Raw genomic sequence first — 23,422 nt, 5'->3', positions numbered from 1 at the left:
CTAATTACGATCTGATTCTAACTTCCCGGCTCCTAACTAGGCTAATTGATCACCAAATTTGTAATATCACACATGGAGAGACACAGGCTTTTTCAGCCACACAAATGTTCCGAGGGGTAACTAATGAGGAAATGTTTCCTTCCCCCCTGTTAGCCAAGGGTACTACTGACACACAGCTCAGTGAGGCTCGGCAGTGTGAAAAATCCCTAATTAAATTCATTGATATTAGTGTGAAGATGACCTCCGTCTTTCAATGAGACAGAAAGAAATAAAACAGACACATACACACACATGCATGCACGCACACAGAAACATCCTAGCACAAACAAACATCAACAAGGAGCTCATAAAACAGTGGAAATCACTGATCCTGTAGAAAAACTCTTTTCCCCATGCTGCATTAGTTCCCATTACGCTGAGAGTAGGTGGGGATCAATAGCACAAAAGCAGGGCTTGCATAAGCGCACACACACACACACACACACACACACACACATTCATTTCAGGGCAAGAATCAGAGCAAAGCAGGAATCAGACCCATTAAGATGGCCATATAAAAGCTCCATTAACGGAGCCATTTAAAACATATAGGAGTGCCATTACCGGTATGTTCTTCATCAGCATCAACTCAAAGCTGTTTTGTGTGTGTGTGTGTGTGTGTGGGTGTGTATGTCTATCCTAACACAGGATACCATCAGCTCGGAACTTTCTTATGCTTCCTCCTCCTCCATCACCCCTGGGTGCTTATTTATTTATCTGATCATTTATTTATCTGTTTGTCTGCTCGTTCTCCTCAGTTCCCACCTTCTCTTCCCGCTTTCCCTCCCTAATGTGTTCATATTAAATGAGCTGGTGCACTCACACACGTATCTCTGCCACACACTCGCACATATCAGTCATCAGCTTGCTTGCCGTGTGCTCCCTCCGGCTCTCCATCGCACGGCTCGAGTAGCACTGTAACTCGCAGGAGAGCATTTTGCTTGCGCAGTAATTATATCAGCTTCCTGAGGAAACGCAAATATGGTGCTGCAGAACTGAAAGCTTTCAGTCTGTCACTGTCTGTGCAACATGTGTCTGTATCAGAAATCCACTGTGTATGTGTACAACTTTATATTACAGTCTCAGTGCCACTCCCCAATTTACTTGCTTGTCTCCCTTGTGCATTAACTGACTAGCTGATTAACCCATTTCTTTTTTTTCTTTTTTTTTGGAACACAAGATTTTTGGATATTTTTAGCTATTTATATTTAGCTAGTTTCCCTTATTTGGACATTCTCTTAAACAGTAACTAGATTTCAAACATTAGATATTGGTAACGTCTGGAGATACAGTCCTAGCTAGCTAATACTGAGTTGAGCTCTGCTCTACTTTCCCACTCCTTTAAGTGAACATTTTGTGTTTTGCAAGCATGTTTTAGACTTTGGAGTTACATGCCGAATTCTATAAAAGACTGTGTGATGATGTGTGTTCTCCATGTCAGATTATATGATGAAGATCCATTCACGATAGACCTGCAATTATAGAAAATTACTATGTCCTGCTTATGTCATCAATCAGCGTCATCCGGAAATCAGCTCGTGCAGAAAACGTTTACATCAAAATGCGTTAAAGTATGCTTGATGTAATAAGAATCATTTCTGTCCCTTAGCATGTTACTTTTACACTTCGCCATCCCAATAAAGTAATCGTATCTGTCCAGTGAGTTTGGCATCATCCTATGCCGTCCTCATATTGGTGGCTTTTGCAGGTGTGTCGCAGTAGCGCTCATACTGCCAATTATGTGAGTACATCTCAACTCACAGCCAAAGAATTCTTTTATGATATGGGGCTGCAAAGGCAAAACAGGGACAAAAATTGTATTGTATTGTAAGTTCAGGCTTAAGTAAATATTTTCACTTTTTTCACTCCATTAAACAGACTTGTACTTACTGAATGATTCGCACAATAGTTACTAGCTAGTAGTAAACTAGCAAAAGACATATAAAAAACAAGTAAAACTCGATGCCAGTGGCATCATTGGGGATGCCTCCACTGACAACAAGTCAACAACTCAACAACTAAAATACCCTTAAAATATACTTCAAACAGAAAAAAAAAACATTGAAGAAACCCTATTTCAGACATTTGACCTCGCTGTGTCCTTGACCCTGTTTGGATCAGTTCCAATATCTAATCACTTACTCTGCTGGTTACAATGATAATTCCATATAAATCTTACAAACATTCAACCATTTCTTGAGAGAGTATGCTAACGAGAATCTCAGACAGACAGACAGACGAGAAATCCAGAAAAACATAATGTCTTTAACCCAGAAAAACATAGTGGCTGAGGCATAATAGTAATGTAATAATAACAATAGTAATGTCAGAAATGTCATGTTAATCTATGTGCAAGATTATCAACAGCAATTCTTTCTAATCTTATTTTGAGTGACAAATTTTTTTCTGTAAAGACTAGAGACCGGTATTGGTCTTGAGACCACAAATCGGTGGTCTCGGTCTTGTTATAAACTCGGATGAAATTTTACTTGGTCTTGTCTTGGTCTTGGCCTAGTAAGTAAAATATTTTATAGAGTACAAAATGTAAATGTTTATCTCTGCTTGTGGAGTTATATAGCGCCTATAAATTTCAAGTAACTATGTGTTAAAATATTTCATCTTCTTATGTTCAAAATAATATAGCACAAGTATGTGTAATGCACAGCTGTATTTGGTCTCAGAAAGTTGTATGAACCAAAACAAATTCTAGTTTTTAATGCATTTTATTTACCTGCTGTGGGCTTAAATTAAAGGAATTGTGCTTTGATTGGCAAATCTTTACATGTGCCATTGCATTTATTTAAAAAAAATAATCTTTTGTATAATTAGCAAACTCTATCATTTCATTTACCTCACACATGCTCCTTAACCCCCCAATGCAATGATATGAACTAGAATTACACTGCAGCGCTTGCTAGAAGAATGGGCTATGCTTAACATGTCCTATGCATGTCCTGTGTACTTATTTGTACAAAATTCTAATACCAAAGTAGATGAATTATTTTAGTTAAATCGAGAAAAACTTTATTTCAAGTTAAGAAGATACTACAACCAGCAAATTAACACATCTGAGCGTCCGGTCTCGGACTTGACATCAGCCATGTGTGATGTTGGTCTCGTCTTAGTCCCGCCCCCGTCATACTCAGTTTTTACTCAAACTCCATTAGCTATGGTCTTGGTCTTGACTCGGTCTCGGCTAATGTGGTCTTGAACCCAACACTAGTAAACACCCTTCACTCATCCCCCTGGTTCACTGACCAACACAGAAATCATTGACAAGCTTTTAGGGAGCGTCAACAAATAGCTGTGAGCAAAGCTAGACCAAAAGCTATATTACATACATTGAAAATAACTATAACAACCCGAGGCACCTTTTTTCCCACCATCAACTGACTGCATGAACCCAATGTGACTCCTTGCACTGACAGATTTCTTGATTTTTTTTTTCAAACAACGGTCGTTGCAATTAGGCAGAACATAATATCCACATGGAATCCACATCTTCCTTCTATCCTTACTCCTTTTATAGATGAGGACTGCAGCCTCTCATTAAGTCAGTATTACACCATTGCTTAAAAAAGTCAATAAGATGAAATCCACCAGCTCCACTCTTGATCCACCTTCAGTCAGCACACTCTATTGTCTTAAAAATGATAAATAAGTTATCCTCCTCTGGGGTCGTCCCATGTTTTTTTAAGGTGGCGGCTGTACGACCAAATTATTGATCCATCTCTACATTCCCTGTTTTCTCTAAAGTGTTTGAGACAGTTGTTCCTGAACAATTACAAAAATATTTGAGTTAAAAGGCCTGTGGGAAGTGTTTTCAGTCTGAATCTGGAGCATTTCACAGTACTTCATTTGTGAGGGGTGTTAATGATCTCCTATGTGCAGACAACTCCAGATCTTCAAGTCGTGATTGCGCTCAATCTAAGTGGAGAATTCAATACTGTTGATTGCTTCAAACTTTTACAACAGCTACAAGACCGAGGAATTACTGGTTTGGTGCTTGACCGATTCCATTCTTATTTGACTGGCTAGAAAAAAATGTGTCACAATGGGACAATGCTAACCACCTTTCAGTAGTCTTCCACAGGATTCAGTTTTATGTCCTATTTTATTTAGCATTTATATGCATTCTCTCGATCACAGGTGTCAATCTCAAAGTCTAACATGGCTCTCTGTCTATAAAACCAATATTGAAACAACTCATAGTACACTACTACTCAGCCACTCTATCTATAATTCACAGGAGATCCATATCTTAGCGGCCATCCACGTTCCTCATGGGGTGTAACTATTTGCTGATTTGAATCAATGCATCAATTTAAAAGGCAACAACTGAAATTAATCAAAATGCATCAAGAAATGAAAAACAACAGGTGTGTAAAAAATTCAGTGATTGACTCATAATCTAAAAATATATCACCCTGAGTTTTTTCACCCCTCCTTTGGCTGCTCCCGTTCGGGTTTAGCACAGCGGATCACCCGTCCGCATATTTTGATTCTGGCACAAGTTTTACACCGGATGCCCTGAGAGTGCACTGGCTCATGCAACTCTCCAGTGGCTAGGGTTGGTTCCCTGACCAGGAAAGTGCCGCATGGCAGCCAAATATATATCACCCAGTAAAGACCACAAAATATGTTGAAAAAAGAAAAGCTGACAGAACGCAACGACAAGAGTGATGGGAGACTAAGTACATGCAGGTTCATAGCAGAGATAAGCTTATGTCAGTTCTTAAATCATTCTCAATGTTATGTACTTATGTACTAATGTTATATTTAGAAAACAGATTTTTTATTAACACAGATGTTTAAAAAATAATCAGTTTAATAAACCTCCACATTATTAGCCCTTATTCTATCAATTAACAATAACCTAGGCTCTGTAGGTACATGATGTTTCTAGGAAAAAGAAGGTTCTCTGTAGAACGAAAAGTCCAGGGGGTGGGAGTTGGACCCGATCCAGTTCTGCTTCCTGAGTCAAACCGAAATCCAGGGGGTGGGGAAAACTCACGCATGTTTGCTATTCCGTGTTGTACAGTGACTAATGAGTTAGGGTTAGGGCTGAGGGGTTATAGGAGGACTAGGATCAGGTCCAGCTCCACCCCGAGGATTTTTCATATTCCAGCAAGGACCATCTCTTTTTCCTAAAAGTGTCCTATTCTATCTTCAAAACCTACTGTTAATCAATAGAATAGATAATAATATGTTGAAAATCAATGGCCTTATTTTATGGCCAAGCCCTTCAAGGGGTCCCAAAAAATGCTGACGTGAACTGAGCCGAATTTGAGTTCGACACCTTGTGCTAGGTGCCATAATATCTCTTTTCATTGTTATGCTGATGTTACACAGTTTTAGTTCCAAACACAGCCTAACCTGCAGCTTGCCTTGCACTACGATGTCTTACTGATATACAAGACTGGATGGCATCCAAGTAATTACAGTTGAATGAGGATAAATTTAAAGCTATGCTCGTGGGCACTCGAAGATAAAAAATGCTGAAAGACAGTTGCACTATGATCATTTCTTACTAACCTTGAAACAAAAAATGTACACTTTTATACCCACATTACATACATTATCTCAGAAACCTATCAAAGCTTAGGTCAATCTTGTCTCTCAAATTCCGAGAAATTCATAAAAGTATTCATAAACATATCAATTAGGAGACCATAATGCTTTGATGGCTGATCTTAATAATTATAATATCCAGAGGTTAAAATATGTACAATAAAAAAACCCTCTGGTTGTGCAATCACAGTGACACTAAACAATCAAGGGGGTCTGTGACAGATAGAGCACTTTACTCTAAGTGCTCATCTTCCCTATGACATAGCATGAGCAGCAGTTTGGAAAAAAATATGTGTTGGCTTCACATATCTCAGACAAAGCAATTGCTGGCCCTAGCCCATGTGCTAGGAGGGTGCTCTCTGGTTAATAGCTGTTGTGTGATAGAGTAGAGCTAGCTAGTTGTTGGGAATTGGCAAATTACCAAATTTGGAGAAAATGGTAGCAAAAAAAAAAACCCATAAATCTGGGTACACACCACTTTGTAGCACATCAACAAGTAGCAGTCTGTTTACAAACAGGTAAAGAACATAACATTAAATGCCATAAAACAGTGCAGCAACTTTACAAGGATTACAATATTTCATTTTTAATTTTAGTTTTAAATATTTCAAAGGATTGCTTCAGTAGTTTATGAAAACAATGAGTGACTACAGAAAAGGTTGATCACACTTTTTAGAAAAATCTTCTAGGATACTGTAAGAGACATGTACCTTTTTAGGTGTCAACAGTAATACTGGTATAATTATCAGTGCAAAATGTAGCATTATTTCTGTTATCCCCTATTAGGAAACAAGAAATGAGCATTGTAATGAGGAAAATGAGCGTTTACAGTGCATGTTTTTAAAGAATGAAACGCACAGGGATGCGTTAAATGTCTGTAATTTTGTTAAGTATGGGACCAGATCTACATGGGAGTGCATATTAGCATAGTTATGACATTTCAATCAAGGACATTATGACCGTCTCAGGCCACATCCTGGAGTCGAGGTATTCCCAGAGAGAGTGGCTGAGATTGTGATTAAAGATCTCCCTGGCAGACACATTACTATTTAAATGTAGGGAGACCGTTTACTTGTATAAATATGGATCCTATGCTTAAACGACTCCTGCAGGCATCGCTCCAGAGTCAGCACTTTCTTTTCTCCGAGCTCTGGGAGCTGAGGCTCTGCAGATGGAGCATAGACTCCCCTCTCGAACTCGTTTAATGTTGCTTTCATAAAAGAACAGTGCAGGCCAGATAGGCTAAAAGCAGCCTCAGGTGGGGACTGAGCCAAAGTGGGATTGGAGCAGGGTAAGCCATGGTTTAAGTAGTTGGATGGAGCTTGGTGCTGGACTGATGAGGGGAGAGTTTTGGAGCAGGATAGTAAAGGGATAACAGGAATTGGGCAGCAGTAGGGAGGCACCAAGCTGGAGGTAGATAAGCTGATGGAGCACAGTTGGGACAAGGCCGGACGTGGCTTCCAAATCGCTTAGAGAGCCAAAAAGTTGGCAGAACAAAAAGCAAATTGGGAAGCGCTGGTAAGTGAAGGACAAACAAAGCAGATTTGGTGCTGAGAGTTCAACCAGTAAACAGTACCTGATTTAAGACACTTGAATAGAAAGTGAAATTGGACCAATTGGAAGTATTAAAAAGCTTGGCATGAAACACTGACAATTCAGATATTCAGGAAGTATAAAGATGAGGACGTGGTAATGCAAAGCCAGAAACAACAGAGTGTAATGTTTAAGATTACAAGAAGAACTACAAGAGAAGCAAGCAAACTTCAGGATCAAGCTTGGAAAGATGAGGAGATGGAAATACCAGAAATAAGGTTTGACTCAGGAAAGAAGAACTACAAGAACCAGGAACAAAGTTCAGTCTTCAGCATGGAGAATTCTGGCCAGCAAGAGGGATTTAAAGGCACTGGGTGTCAGGAGCTGAAGGACTGGTTGCCTTGGGTAATGGAGTGTTGTCTGATGCCAGTCTATTCATCATATTTTAGGTGTGGTCTGAGGTGTAAAATGCTGCACAAATGGATGGGTGACACATTTCCTTTTCCATTCGCCCACTCCATTAGTCCTGCATGCTGTCATACTCACTGATGACAATGGTCCAATCTATCATTCAAAGTGGCAGCTCCATCCTCAAGCTGCAGGGTCTCCCTACACATGGCCTGAATTTCTGACACAATACCAGCAAAGATCCAGAAAGAAGCTTGTATCCGACACATAAGAGGTTACAGCTATATTACCAATGCAAATAGCATGCAGCGAACACTACAAATCTGACAGAACGACACTTTAACCCATATTCTCTCATTTTTAAGCACACTCTTGTGATCATTGCTCATACTTTCCTCGTCATTCGTCCACCTCTTTGTGCTCCCGCTCAGCTGCCCCCCTCTGTTTTGCTCCCTCTATCTTGTCTTCTTCTTTACTCACTGTGTCTCTTTGATAAGCTTCAAGTCTTTGAAGACTCCACTGCTATGCTGTGTGCCTCCTAGCTATTGCACATGAAAAAAAAAAAACTAAAAAAAAAAGGAAGGTGAGAGTTCGATGGAAAATACAAAAAGATCCGCATGCAATGCTCTCCCCTGTGCTCCAGTCTCTATGATTTTTTGCTTGCTGCATCTCCACAGAGTTGCACTCCTTCATTGTCAAATTTGTTTGTGCAGATCATTTTTTTCAGTGCGCTACTTGCTTTCAGAGGAAACGGCTCATTGATCCTCACAGAAGCCTGAAGCAGGAAGAGCTCATTCTTTCTCTTTTCCTTGTATGCTCTCTTCCTGACTTTAACTAATTCATCTTATGCACAAACTTTAACCAATGCAAGGATTCACAACTTTAACCCCAACTGAATTCACAGAACCATAATGTAAACTGTGACAGAATCTGCAGGAAAATTTTACCAACCACAGAATTAACAAGTACTTCTGTGCACTTTATTTTCAATAAACTTAAATTAGCACTGTTTGAAAACGCATTCAGGAGAAATTTACAGCTCCAGGGTCCCCAGTTGGATCCTGAGCTTGGGTTGCTCTCTGTTTTCCCTGTGTTCACTTGGGTTTCCTCCAGGTTCTCTGGTTTCCTCTCAACTTCTAAAATCAGTAGGTGAATTTGCGAAGTTGCCTGTAGGTGTGACTGTGTGTGTCTGTGTGCATGGAGCCCTGCAATGGTTTGGTGTCCTATCCTTGTATTCCCACCCTGCACCCAGTGTTCCCAGAATAGGCTCCGAATTCACCACAACCCCGACCAGGATAAAAAAAAAAACATTTCTGAGTGTCCCCAAGTGGTGCAACATTAAAAAAAGCCTTGATGATGCCACAGCTATCTGTGGCCAGGAGTCCAGGAGAGCAAAACTGGCCATGCTACCTGGGTGGGAGGGATGGCATATTCTCTCCTGTCAATCAGAGAATCACTAGCCCATCGTGGGCATCTGTGAGCTCATGTATGCGGAAAAGGGCACCTGGATTCATGTATCTAGCATGAAGTAGCATGTTTTACCCTTCACCCACCCACAAGTTCATAGCTGTTGTGTGATAGGGGAGAGCCAGGTAGCTTCTTCTTATAGGGAGAAAAAAGGAAAAAAATGTATAGACCCAGAATTCTAGGAATGTAGGTCATTCCCATGATACTCTTTTCACAAATATTGTCCCCCCGACTTCATTTTAAGTGTTGGAAAGTGTTAAGTTTAGAAAGTGCAGCTGGCCAATATAAAATTATTCCTTCTAACTGCACTGTAGAAGTTTTTAAATACCACAGGTTGCGATCTACAGGCTTTCTTTCTCCACACATTTCTTTCAGCTAATCTGTGAATCTGTAACCTCACACTTTTCCGTCCACTGTCCATCCTGCAGATGAGAAGCGAAGAACACACACCAATCGACACTTACTGTTACACCTCTCGCTCTCACCTCTGTCGTCTCTTCAGTTCTCCCTGTCTCCATTCCTCTCCACCCTTCCCTCTGCCCTGTCCTCCTCCAAGATCTGTCATTCTCTCTGTCTCACTCTCAGTCTTGCACTCTCTTACCTTGCTCTGCCTCCCCTACCTCACCTGCTCCATCTCCTTGATACAGCAGCTTGCCATTGGGATTTGGAGGAATTGAGCTGAATTATGAAGGAATTTCTCAGAAGCACGATTGGCATCATTTCCCCCTTCACAATAGAACATCATTCTCATATCTTGCAGTGAGCGGGAATGAAAATAGGCCGCGCACCATTCTTTCTCTCATCCTTTTAAATTGAATTTTTCATATTGCGAGGCCACGAAGACATCTGCCTTTTTCTTTTAAGAAAAACCCGTTTCATAGCATGAAAGGTATATACCTGTGACTTGGTGTGAAAAATCAGGGTTCCTTGTAGCGTGTATGTGTATTTCTCCATGATAAATGATTAAAAAAACACACATTTCTTGCACAAATGAAAAGAAGGAGCCATTTCTTCATTATTGTCACTTTACCTTGACATATCAGCCAGATCTTTTCCTTCATTTCAACCCCTCCACTCCATCCCTGTTTTTCTTCTTCATCCAAGAGAATGCTGCACTGCTCAGTCTCCCACCATGCCTTTGTATTCTTGCCATGTATCAGCTCAGAGGCTCGAGGACATAAATTGCATCTCATTTTATGATATGCAAAGAGGGTTTCCTTTTTAAATGAGTGACAGTGAAAGAGGCAGGAAGTAGTGATCCTGCTAGAGGGAGAAAAATGGGGACTAGGAAAGTAGAGTGGGGGGTTGGGGGTGTGAAAGAAGGGAGGGAGAAGCACTAGAGAAATTAATCCTCAATATCCACTCCCAAGGGGCACCTTATTCCCTCTCAAACTTCAATTTTCAGAGTTAATATCGTAGCTGGAAGGCATGCATGGAGCTCACTCTCCAATTGCTTTAAGGACGTAGTACATAATGGGATTGGAGGGCAAGATGACAAAGCTTTCAAGCAAGCTTAAGACTTCTGGGGCTATCTCCAGAATTGTTTTATGCATCTCTATTAATAGGCTAGCGTGTGTCTATCTGGGAGGAAGCTCCGCTATGATGGTGTGATGACACAAAATGTCTTCATTCAGCCCATTCCTTCGATATTAGATGCAGAATTAATTTCATCTGTCCTCTCCCACTCCTGCCATCTAGTGATAAAGGCAATAAAGCAGTGGCTTGAATTTCCCTAACACATAAAATGAGGGTGATGATATTAAAAAATAATGTTTAATTAGAACCCGAGCAGCACTTTCATCTTCTGTTCAGAGTAAGTAGCCTGCCAGAGCAGTGGAACTAGGACACGTTTCCACTATTGATCTATCAGCACAAACCTCTGCCTTTGACAAGAGCTCTAACAGTGCTCAACGAAAATGAGGGGAAAAAAAAATAAAAAACATCAGATCAAGAGAGCATTTTATTGGAGGCGAACCAAGCTCATTGTTGAGCCTGTTCAATCACAAGAATGGGCAGTCTGGGCCAGTTTGGAGATATCAAAAGACTTTAAGAACACCAAATAAATAACTCTGTTGTAGCTGATGTGGCTGTATGATGCTCTTCCAATCACTATATCCCCAGAGAAAGTCAAAGATCTTGGCCAGTGCTACTGAAGCTACAGCTCTGTTCGGTTAATAAATTGGATGTGAATTAGCAATGGCTTACTATGGCTGAAAGCAATCAGGCCTTTGTGATAGTCAACAGAACAAAAATGTAAGGCCTTGCAAATATAAAATCTGTAAGGAAATGCAGGTCATTGATTTTTTTCCCCTGTACAAGATATTGTCCAATGCCAATATTTTCTCTTCTTGATGGTCTCCCTTTATGTACAATAATCTCCTCTAAAGATCATTCAGAACACTGCTGCTTGCCTGGTTCATACTCTTCCCCAAGTGTTATCTTGTGACTCGCCTATTCAGGTCAGTTCACTGGCTTACTCTTGTCCTTGGCATCAAAGGGTTCTGCAACACATTATTTACGTCTGCAACGTCATACCACTTCAGCTTCTCTGAGGTATAATCCTGCTGGTAGAGCAAGGTCTAGCTATTTCCTCGTCCTGGCACCTCAGTGTTCTCAGAGTTCGAACTCCGAACAAACGAGTGTCTCTATAACTTCCTTAAAAGGTCTAAAGACCTTTCACTTCAGACAGTATCTGGGATAAAACTTTACTCTCTCTGCACTTGACTTGCATTGACAGTCTTTTTTATTTCCTCTTTTTTTTTATTTATTTGCATTATTGTTTATGCACTTCAGGATTTAGGGTGGTAACTGGGTTCAGTACAGCTCAACTGGTCTTAACAACAGCATTCATATGCCAGTGACGTCAAGGATTTTAAGTGGAACGTAGTCAAACAAAATGGACATTAATACAGAGTAAGAGAGTTCAAATTTAGATTTGGGCAAAAGTTAGAAATAGCAGATATGCTAAAACTTGTAACAGCAGTAGTGACCGTTGTTGATGTGTAACATTAAAGACTATACATTCATCCTATCACAATCAGGAGGACAGATTTAACAGAGTAATAAAGTATAGTTTATTCATATAGTTAATTCAGGTTGAATGTTTTGTTACTGATTGTGTTTTGAGCTGTTTATGAGCCGGGTTCTGAAATTGTTTTAACTAGCTTCTTCTATACTGTCTTTAAGTACAGGAATCATCGCAGATTTGCTAGGTGCTTGGTATTGCTGTGTCTTCAACAGCACATTTTTAAGTCGCTCTGCATAAGAACGTCTGCTAAATAGCCTAATCTAATTATAAATGTTTTAATGTAGCTGTGCAGATTTTCAGCATGCAAGCATAAATGTGCATACTAATTGACACACTAGGCTAAATAGTTTTAGCAGCTTTCTACAATTAAAATAAACATATCAGCAGTAAATGTCTTTCTGTAGCACTAAATGCCAATAGTCTGTAATACAATAATATTATTATGCAATATTGGCAACTACACATTCGGGAGGCAATTTGCTGTTTTCTGATTTACTGTCTATTGTACCATTAATCCAATGTTACATAAAATAACATAATTGAGAGCAATAAAGTATCTATTAATATTTTAACACAAATGCTGTGATATTAAGGTTAACCATGATAAACAGTTACATAAGCAAATATCACAGCCTAATACCAATATGGAAGTATTAAGCAATTATCGGCACAAAGTAAATATATTATCTTATATCCTTAGAAAAACATAATAAGGGAATGGAAATCACTGTCTTAAGTGTGAAACAAACCTTCTCATGAAGCCTGGTAATCAGAAGGCATTGAACCCGACATTTCCAATTAACTAGGAATGCATGTAGGGTCGAGGAGTTTGTGATTACGCATTCATGTGTGGGAGAGAGTGTTTGTCTGTGCTTACTGTGGTGTGATAATGGCTTAAGAGTCAAGACAGATACCCTCTATCTGCCGAGCTCTCTTTCAGCCTCTGGCTGCTCTCACTTGTTCTGTATTTCGCTTACCTGGCTCTCCTTTTGATTTAGTTTGAAATGAATCACAAAAATTGTGCTTCTCAAATGTACTCACTCTGTGAGGTGATGCAATTATCCATCCTCTACTCTGTGGTCTTGCAAAAGCTCTGTTCTGAGCTAAGTGTTTTTGACACCGGCAAGCATTCGAACTCACATGGCTGCAAATCTCATCACAGGAGAACTGAAGTGTGCAGGATTTTACTGGCACCTCAGCACTTAGGTTGCTGATTAAAGACACCGATTGGCTTAAGTGATCTTCTTGTTGCTTTCTAAAACGTTGATTAGAGCCATGACAGATTGAAGCATTATCCCGGAAACCTGAACATGCAAATGAGCCCAGTGGGAACTGGAATTTTTTAAAAAGAATGCAAGGACTTGCACTACCAGAACCTTGCCTGGAAGCAATTTGACTTTTGATTTACAAGAAAAACTTAAAGGGAATGACTTAACTGTCCATGGAATAGCAGTCAAGAGTATTGAAGCCACTAGATAGCTGAATCGAAGCCCCGGTGTTCATTTCGCTGCTGTTATTTCTAGTGTTTCTGAGTGACAGGAGCCGAGGTGTAGGCTGTACAACTCCTGCTTGTAGGTCAGTGGGCTAATCGGAGCCTCGAGGTAGTTCTTCAGTGAATGACCTCCATAACATGACTGCAGGATATTCAGACATGCAGACACCGAGACGGAGCACTGAGATGGGCATTAGTCCGATACTAAGGCACATCATCCCAGTGAATCTAGGCCCAGTCTGAAAAAGAGTAGAGGAGCAAGGAAGCTGAGCTAACACATCACCACTGTGGCTACGATGCTCAAGGGACCTTATTAGTGTACACATCATGTCAAATACAGAGTGCCTGCTGCTCCTTTTTTGTCATGTATGTAAGCAGAAGACTGAAATTCATTATCCTAACACGCCCATGCCGAGGGAAGCTCTCCGGCCTGGTTTTAAAAAAAGAACATGATGCGAGGGATTAACCCACTGTACACCAGTACAGTAGACCATGCTGTCCGGAATATTGGCAGCTAATACATAAGGAACAAAACAGGAGCGGCACATCATACTATCTATTCATTTATAGTTCAATATAATAGAATCTCCGCAAACAAGTTCCTGCTCTCACTTATGTTATTTTCTCTCTCTTGAAGTAAATGAGAAAAAAATGCAGCTTGTCATGTTACTGGGAAACCACAAAGCGTAAACTCCTCTTTCCTGAAGATGTCGGAAAACTTAAAGTTACAGCTTTACCTCTAACTGTTACAAAGCACTGACACTGGAGACTCCTTCCATGAATGTTAAATAAAAGCCTCCTTCAGCATATCAACAATTACACATATTGTTTTAATCACTTTATATGAACTATCCACCATACAAATCCGTGTGAGATGACTTGTTACTAAAAAATTATAATGTATTAGAATAAGTGCATTAAATGTGCAACTATTCTACTGACACAACTGCTGGTTACAGAAAATTAAACAACACTTTCTGACCAATCGGAATCCAGATGGATTGCATTATGTTATGAACACAAAAATTTTCTTACTGTTCTACATTGTTTCACTAGCGTACTGGTTCTGATCAGATTAATGATGCCAATAAGGATGATACTGGTCAGCAGCTGACCACATGCTGCTGATGCTTTATTATGGATTATGTATAATATATGATGTATTATAATAGGACTGAATTGAAATCGAAAGTCTCATTTAATGTACGGTGCGACGTGGCCAGAACAGAAACAGCTGCTGCCACTCAAACGTCATGAATTATTAAAAGTCAGATATATTCTGATGACAGTGATGGAAATGCTTTTAGAAGTGCATAACAATGAGTTAACTGTGATAAATTATATATCCTTGGTGACTTGCAGAAAGCGCAGTGACTGAGAAATGCAAGCGCTGTGAATTTAAGGCATTATTCCCAGTTTTCATTTCCCTAAAATTAAAAGACTATTATAGCACTATAATGTTACCTACTTCAGCACTCAGGTTTAGTTGTGGCTCTCTCTGCTCTTCCCATGAGTATCGTGCACTGTTTCTGGTTTATTGCTAGAAACTCCATTCTGTGGCACTTGTATTATTGTCAGCTATGTTAACAGCTAGGTGCTTGGATTAAATTCTGCCATATTTCTTAGCTCAATTCACAAATGCAGTATATTTTTGTTATAGCTTATATACAGGGTTATATGACAACCTGCAGCTTGTCTGTTCATCAAGAGATTACTAATGTGAGATGGGGAAGATGGGGCTGGGCTTAATATCTGAGCGTTCAAAGGACCTACACGACTGTCAATCATTCCAGATTCACATGTCGGCTCATCTGCCATTTTTATTTTTGGGGGGAAATGACTGCTCTTTTTTTGTCTATTCCTGAGTGATAACTCATAGCAGTGTACTCTGATGTTAAAAGCCATGTTTGGAGTCCTGGGATGAGCACAGAACAGTCTTTATGATTATAAGCAGTACCAGGTGAGATTATCCACTGAAGCAAGAGTGAGACGCCTTGGATTAAAGTGTCCGCCGGATAAATATGCAAATGTACACTGATAAGGCTTGCTTTCTTCTGTTTTTCTAAAAGCACATTTATACACACACACACACATACACCTGTCTCATTTGGCATGGTTCACATATGATTAAGCCCTGTTCATATCTTGGTGAACATTGTTAACTGGTAAGGGGAATGAGACCCCAATTAAGGGCTGAGAAATCTATAAGCATTCAGAAAATCACCTGAAAAAAAAAAAAATCTAAAGGCTATCTCTTGCATCATACAGCAAATCATACATACTACAAAAAAACACAACTCATGGTTTTTACATCAGATACAAATTAAAAAAGGGCACTAAACTGCACCTTTCTTGTTCCTAGTGCAGCACATACTAAGGTTCACCGTTTGTACCTTTTGCTTAGAAAGGTGCGTGTAGTTTACTTTTAAAGCAATTTTGTACCTTAAATCATTAAAGGCACACTATATCCATGTTTCCAGGTGAAAGATAACTATTAAGGGTACAAAACATTTAACCATGATGTGTGTCCATTGTCAGATAAGATGGAGTTTACTGGGAGCTGGTAATCTCTTACACTTAGGATGTAACCGAATACAAATATGTTATTCAGAAAGAGTTCTAAACAGATACAAATACAGATTCAAATAGGAGGCACACTATATGGGCTTTCTTCTGTATTATTTTGTAAATGAATTAAACGATTAATTAAATGAAGGGCAGCAATGATATGCTGCCCTGTGTGCAGCAAATGGTCTGCGTGGGCTATATGATGTGGCAGCTCTATAAACAAAAGCATATTTCTGTGTTGAATTTCAAGCCAGTTTGTACAGAAATATGGTTTCATTTTGGAGCTCAGTAAGGCAATGTTTGGGTCAGGCTACTGCAGCAAACCATGAACAGTGCGCCTCCTATTTATGTCATTTTAACAAACATGGACATGTATCACACGAAAGTAAATACCTCTGGCTTACGTGATTATTTTTTGTGCTCTGTGGGATCCCAATCCCAAATGCAAAAAAATAAACTTTTTTTTTTTTTTAAAGGATGCCTCTTATTCCTATCTGTATTTGTATCCATTTAGAATGCCTTATCTGTTCAATCTGATAATAATTTCCCTAAAAGGTACAATTTCGTACCCTTGTTTTCAGAGATTGTAGCGTTAGTTTCGTGAATTGCAAGCGCTTCGCATCTGAGAGACAATCACTGTCTCTTTGTCTGTCTCTCTCTGCTACATCCTTGCAGAAGTCTGTCTGGGAGCCTCGAGAACAAGCTGTGCATTCACTTATACATCACCTGTGCTTGTGAAAGCTTGTGTAATGCCATGGTTGAAAGAGAATTGTGCCGTAACCTGTCAGCTGTGAACTGCTGTAAATCAATAACGCCACAGACAGGAAGCAGTGACTGGATTCAGTAACTCCTATGATCTCCCTATGATGTGCTCTAGTATTACTGCTCAAACCTGTCTCACCTACTGGTGCCATATTGGTGCCATGATGTTTCTTGCATACACACAAGAGATGAGATGAGGGAAGCTCCATTATCATGTTTTACAAAGGTTAAACATACATATGCATGACTTTTTTCTTTTCTTTTTTTTTACTCATTCATAATGGATATCTGAGTGGGGTTGTCTCTGAGCATGCTTTATTAGCGCTTAGACTCACAAAGGAGACGTAGCGTTGAAATGAAATGACCAGGTGGCCCATTAGAGTCACTTCTCAAAACCGGACGTTAATTAGTTCGTCAGATGAATAAAACCCAGACGTAATTAACGCAGATACACGCCAATTCTGACAATACCTCACTGTTTTTATGTTAAACCCTGAGTGGTGTTCTTTTCTTGTTAGAGCAATGTTGTAACTGTGCTATTGATATGCATTACAGGGTTTAAAAACAGTGTGCACACAGTATTGTTAATAAGCTACGGTTGGACACTTGCTTACTTTGATGCAAACGAATCGATACCACTGTGGTCAAGTATGTGTACCCTGCATTTATTCATTTTTGGTTTCAAAATGAAAATGGGAAAACAAGGAAATAGCTTTTTATTTTACTTTTTTTTTGTCTTGGCACACAGTAAAATAAGAAATTTTTTTTTTTCATAGAAGTACTTCTAAAAAATATTGACTTGTTTGTTTAAAAATTAAATATTTATGATTCCAAAAAGGAAAAAAAATGCCCACTGAGTGAATTGAGTCGATCTGGAAATGCAAGTAGGCTATTCTAAACGCTCTATTCTCTGGTTAAGATCTGGTAAAAATAGGACCAACATACGCAGAAATGAATTCTGCATTGATTAAAATATTTTAAATTGCTGCACCTCCTTTATTTATTGAACATTTGCAAAAAGAAATGAATGCAAAGTACATGGGCCACTCCAATCTAATCTTTTTCCACAAATCATTAACTATTTTCTGTTGCAAATAAAGGAATAAAAGAGCTATTGAATCTGCCTGAACTTCCCCTCATGCATTAACAAAAATTCCGTGAATCCACGAAGTCTCTAAATGTGCTTTGACAATTTGAGACCCAATTATTATGCCAACTTGATATTAGCATTGACACGGTACTATCTGGAGGCTGAAGAGGTGTTATCTTCAATTACCTGATCATTTTTCGGAGTGAGCGGGTAATCCGTGAAATAGACTGTTTGGTTATAAGGATAGAGACACGAGGGCTATCTCATCATGTCTTTTTTAACCTCCCCTTGCTTCCACAGTTGGGGACATTTCATTAGCTTAAAGCAAAAGCAGCAGAAGCAGCAGCAGCTCCAGAAGCCTTGATAAAATGACACTTAGTTTGAAAGGCTTCCTGGGAGAATAACACTGGCCTTGGTTTTCACTTCAGTAAGGAACGAAGGTGATGTACTATTAAGAAGTGACAAAGAAGTTTTTTTTTTTCCAGAACAAATGGAAGGGATGTTATCTTCAGGGCCATGAGGAACAGCACTTGGCTCAAAAAGAACGGAGCACACAAACCTGTCATATGGCCCACACTCTAGTGTCTCTAGAAATAGACATAAAAGCAGGTCATTATCTTTAACCCCATCTATCAGGGCAAAGGCACCGTCTTCCATCAAAGGTCCGCAGATGTTTCCCTCCGTGTGAATGCGCCCACTAACGCTCCTCTAAACTGCAGATTAATGAGGCCTGCCTTGCATGTGCTCTGCGCTCACTTTCAATAACAGGAACAGTTTTTGGGAAGCTGCACCGAACAACGGCAAGCAATTTAACTGAACTATGCTTGCTTGCATTCCCCATAAATCTCTGCAGTCATTTGGCCTGCCACTGTATCTCCGATGCCAATGGGAAGAGAGACTTGTGAATCTTGCCGGGGCTATTTAGGATCTCCTCAGCTGACTTATCACGTTTCTTTATATGTGTGTCTGTATGAGCACACATTTACATTCACAGACATCCCACACCTTTGGATAACAGCTAAGATCTCTAAACATGCTGTTTAAATCCCCCCGGTTTTCTCCGATTGCTGTCAAAGATGTGGTATGCGCTCACCTGTGATGTAGATGTTTTCATCGATTTCACTGTGATATTCCCGCACTCGTGCCTTCACCAAAAACACACAAAACAAACCTGAGAAAAGTCGCTTATTTGCCACTACTGCTCCTGTCAAGGAGCCCATATTGGCTTGTCAAGCTAAAAAAAATAAATAATATCGAAATTAATTTAAGGTACAACCAACGATAGAAAGCAGTGATTCAGTAAACACTCTGCCCCCACCTCCTCCTTCCTCCGTTTATATCAGGCGTCAACCTGCATTGTTTAAATGACAGCCTAAGAAAATGAGGTTTGCAAACCGATAAAGCAGAAACGGCACTAAATCCAGCTCCGGATTTAATATGCATGGTGGAGTCTGATGGAGGAGATAAGGAGGATGAAAGGCGCTGGCATTTGCAGGTGGGACAGATAATGAAGGAGCTCTCGAGGAGAGCCGAGGCCGGCGGCGTCGCCCAGCCACTCTGCTCGGGAAAACGGCGTCCTGGTGAATGCCTCCATTTCCCTGCTGGCATTTCGGTGGCATTTTGATATGAGCATCGGGAGGATCCCAGGGGAGAGAGGAAAGAAGAAATCCATTAGATGTATAAAAAAAGCCTGTTTTTTTTCTGTTTCACGCTGCCATCCTAGACATTTGAGATCAACAAAAACATTGGCCATCACAAGAAAAAATATAAAAAAATATAAAATTAAAAAAAATATTGGATCAAAACTGCTACATTTTGACTCCACTGTGAGCTCATTTGTCACATTTCTCATGGTATAAGAACATGAAAATATATAAATATAGTAATGCTGTCTCGGCCCCACCTTTCTTCCACGACTGTCTGCAGGGTAGTGACCTCTCTACTGTTTTTTTCTGCAGAAATATATTACGTTTGTGTACACTTTCAGTTACATAATGGAGATTGAGGCAATGGCGTGTGAGCAGGCCAGAATGCGTTCCCATCCTGAATTATTCAGGAAGGCTGCCGGCGCTCTCCTTCACCCGAGAACCTCCCAGCGCTGATTCATGAATGGAGGGGAGTGCAGTGGCCACAGTATCACAGGCGTGCACTGTTACCAGCTCCGGAAATCACTCGCCTCCGCTATGCAATCTCTTCCCTTCACTTTGGCTCATTCAGCCATCTCAGGGTGTGCAAGCTGGCTCGCCTCTGCTATTCTTTCTCTCTCTCTCTCTGTCTCTCCCCCCTTTCTCTCTTATTTCCATACTCTTTCTTTCTCCCACCTCTTTCTGACTTACCATATCCAGCAGGGCTGTCAGCCGCTGCAAACTGTTTCATGTAAAAGCCAACAATGGGCTTTGTTTATCAAACTGGATGCAAACAAATTTATTCGTAAATCATCTGCAGAAAATATGCTGTTCATGAAAATCCAGTTAGGAAAATTGTTTCTTATCCTATGTTCAGTCTTGATTTTGCGTAAATTCAAGTATAAAGTGCCTCGGTAATGTGAACCTCTGTTCATTGGCTTCAAACCATGTAACTGGTGGTGAGTTACTGAGATGTTATATACAGATTATGCTGTTAAGTTTAAATCACTTATTTTAATTACTCACCAAAGTAATAAACATTTTTGAAACTCAGTTGTTTCACATTAATGACCTGACAGAATCCAATCCAGAATAAATCCATAAACTAAAACAAATAAGACTAGCCATTCAATTAGGACAACAGATATGGCATCCTACAAAATGAGGAAGCCGTATAATTAACACTGAAGATGCAATAGGACTTTGCTGTCACTGTGGAACCGAAGCTATTTCTAAACTGCAAAAGCTTTGGCTTCACCTCGCCTTTTCTGGAGCTGCTTAACATGAAGACAATCAGCTGCAGCTCTGCTGCTGTGTGCGTGTGAGGGCAAGGAACTCGATGGTGGTGTGCAAGCCAAAGACTCTTCTGTGCCATCATGACATCTTCATCTCAACAGCCTCTCAATGTGAAGAGAGACCAGAATTTTGCTCTGTCTGTCGTCCCCTCTCTCTGACTCTCTGCCTTGGCTGGAGGATGAGTGTGTCTGTCAGTCACTGTCGGCGGGGTTGAAGCTCGTGTCCGACACGCTTCCATTAGTGGAGAGACTGTTCAATTACCTCAGATCGCAATGTTTAAACCCTGCCAATTACTGATACATCTTCCTTCTAAATTATGCATACGATGGGCTGAGCTCGTGTGTGCAACGATTTTCTCCCTTTTGACACCACACCATGTGTTCTAGACTGTCTGAATTACAGAAGAGCCCAGAGATCTGGGCCAGCCGTCGCCACTCCTTCGTTAAAGCAGGATCCCTTTGCCGTCTTCGACTTTAGCACATCTTCTCTGATGGCTATGCAATGGCTGCAGGCGCTGGCACCGAGCAGGCGGTCTTCAGACTGGCACCCTCTCCATCTCTCTGCTCTCAGAACACACCTTGTCTCATCCCCTTGTCTCCTAGCAACCCCGGCTGTCTCGATGGCCCAGGAGGCATCCCTGGATCTTTACTCGATTTGCCTTTACCCCTTTTTATTTTAGCCCCCTCTCCTACTGCCAGACTGTGCTTGGTATGTGACCCAATCTCTCTCATGATGGTTTCCTATGACTTACAAGTTTTAGCATGTTACTGTGAAATATGTAATCATATAATCATAAATGTGAAACATATTCTCTACCATGTAGCCTATACCGAGAATTTTAATTTCTCATCCCCATGCTCCAGTATTTTAGATCAATGCCCCTATTTTATATTTCTGTACATAGATAGATCAAATTATTATTTATTCAGACCTGCCAACCCTGTAGAAGAATAATAGGTAGTCTGTGGGAGTGGACATGGGGTGTAAATTCACAGTACATTTTCAATATACTGTAGTTCCTTCACAAATCACTTGTCTAAAGTAGAAACTGCAGTGTGCACATATATGGAGTTTTATGCAAACCACCAGGCACTTGGGGGGGAGGGCAAAAATCATCTGATCATCTGATTTAGTTATCATGATGACATACAGGAAATTAGAAAAAAGTGACTGTCTTTCCTCCTGTTCTTGACTGTGCTGTTTGAACCAGTCTGCTGAACTGACCGATGCAGGAGAGCAAAAAAAATGTTTTTAATCGCCATTACATTACATTATCACCATTATCATTACCAATTGTAATGTGTTAGATACGACATATTCTTGAAGACCTATTTAACATTTTCTTTAAATAGTTTAATAGTTTTTGACTATTTTCGGCCAAAACATTTCAGTGGCGCAGTTAATTAATGTCAACTATATGCTTGTCTAATATTAGCGAAGTCAAACATATATTTATAGATTGATTATAGAATGATGAACTCAAAACATTCTCCATTTACCTTCACAGAAACAGAGGAGACTGTCAAGTGGGAAAATTGAGATGAAATGAAAGATTGCTAATGTGAGATGGGGGAGCGGGCGGGGCTTCCAGGGTGTCAGTTAATATCAGAGAGTTCAAAACATAGATGCAATTGCCAGTCATTACAGATTCATAAGCTGATTGGCTCATCTGCCATTTTTATTGCTGGGAAAAAAAAAAGAAGGCTGTTCTTTTTCTGTATTTCTGAGTGATAACTCATAGTAGCATACTCTGAGTTCCTACATTAACAGGTCTGCTTATTATCAGATTAACCAGCAAATGATACATTTCTGCATGGCAGGACACATCTGTGATGTCTGACAATGCATGAATGCAAATGCACTAATTAATTAACAAATTAACATAAAAATAGATAGTAAAGCTGAATCGATATGACACCCAGATGGCCAGAGTAATAATGTCGATCAAGTTCTCTGATTTTTCTAGCCTTCTTTTCCTCTTGCTATATTGCCATCATAGTGATCCAGCCACTTATAAAACGATATAAAAAATAATATAACATTTATTTATTTCTCTGTTGTATTCTCAAACAATTCTCTCACTCATTTCCAGACAGGCATAAAGCACCACTGTGAGGCAAGCATTATTACCAGTGAAATCAAGGAGAATTAATTGAATCATTTTCAAGCCAGCGAGGTCCCCCATAGGTAATTGTTTCTGAGTCAGTGGCCATGGTGGAAAGTGCGGCTGTGGAGAGATGACTGCCTACACACACTCATGCAGATCTAAACAAAGCCTACAGCCAGCGATGCAGGCCCACCCTGGGCCATAATACATAATACAAATGCACAATGAGCTCTAATCAAATTCACACAGGCTTCATCAAATCCAGCACGGCCCCTCGAGTTAAACAGCACACAGAGTTGAGCGCGTGCCGATTGCAGATCAAATATGTATTCCTTATCAAACTAAAGCCAGTCTCAACTCATTCTCTAGGCATTCTCTAATGGTGCACACAGCCATGACTAAGGATGCGGGCCTTATTAGATGAACACGGATCTAT

At 40.1% G+C, this 23,422-nt stretch overlaps 1 protein-coding gene across 1 annotated transcript in view; it reads right to left on the bottom strand.

Annotated features, from left to right (window-relative positions):
• The window catches only part of pcdh1a (protocadherin 1a), an 83,396-nt gene that overhangs the window by 34,707 nt on the left and 25,267 nt on the right, over positions 1 to 23,422 (bottom strand). The gene's annotated exons all lie outside the window — the stretch shown is intronic.

The sequence above is a fragment of the Pangasianodon hypophthalmus genome, chromosome 17 (genome assembly GCF_027358585.1).
Source record: "Pangasianodon hypophthalmus isolate fPanHyp1 chromosome 17, fPanHyp1.pri, whole genome shotgun sequence".
Lineage (NCBI taxonomy): Eukaryota > Metazoa > Chordata > Actinopteri > Siluriformes > Pangasiidae > Pangasianodon > Pangasianodon hypophthalmus.
The sequence above is the reverse complement of the archived record's forward strand: the minus strand, read 5'-3'. Positions and strand labels throughout refer to the sequence as shown.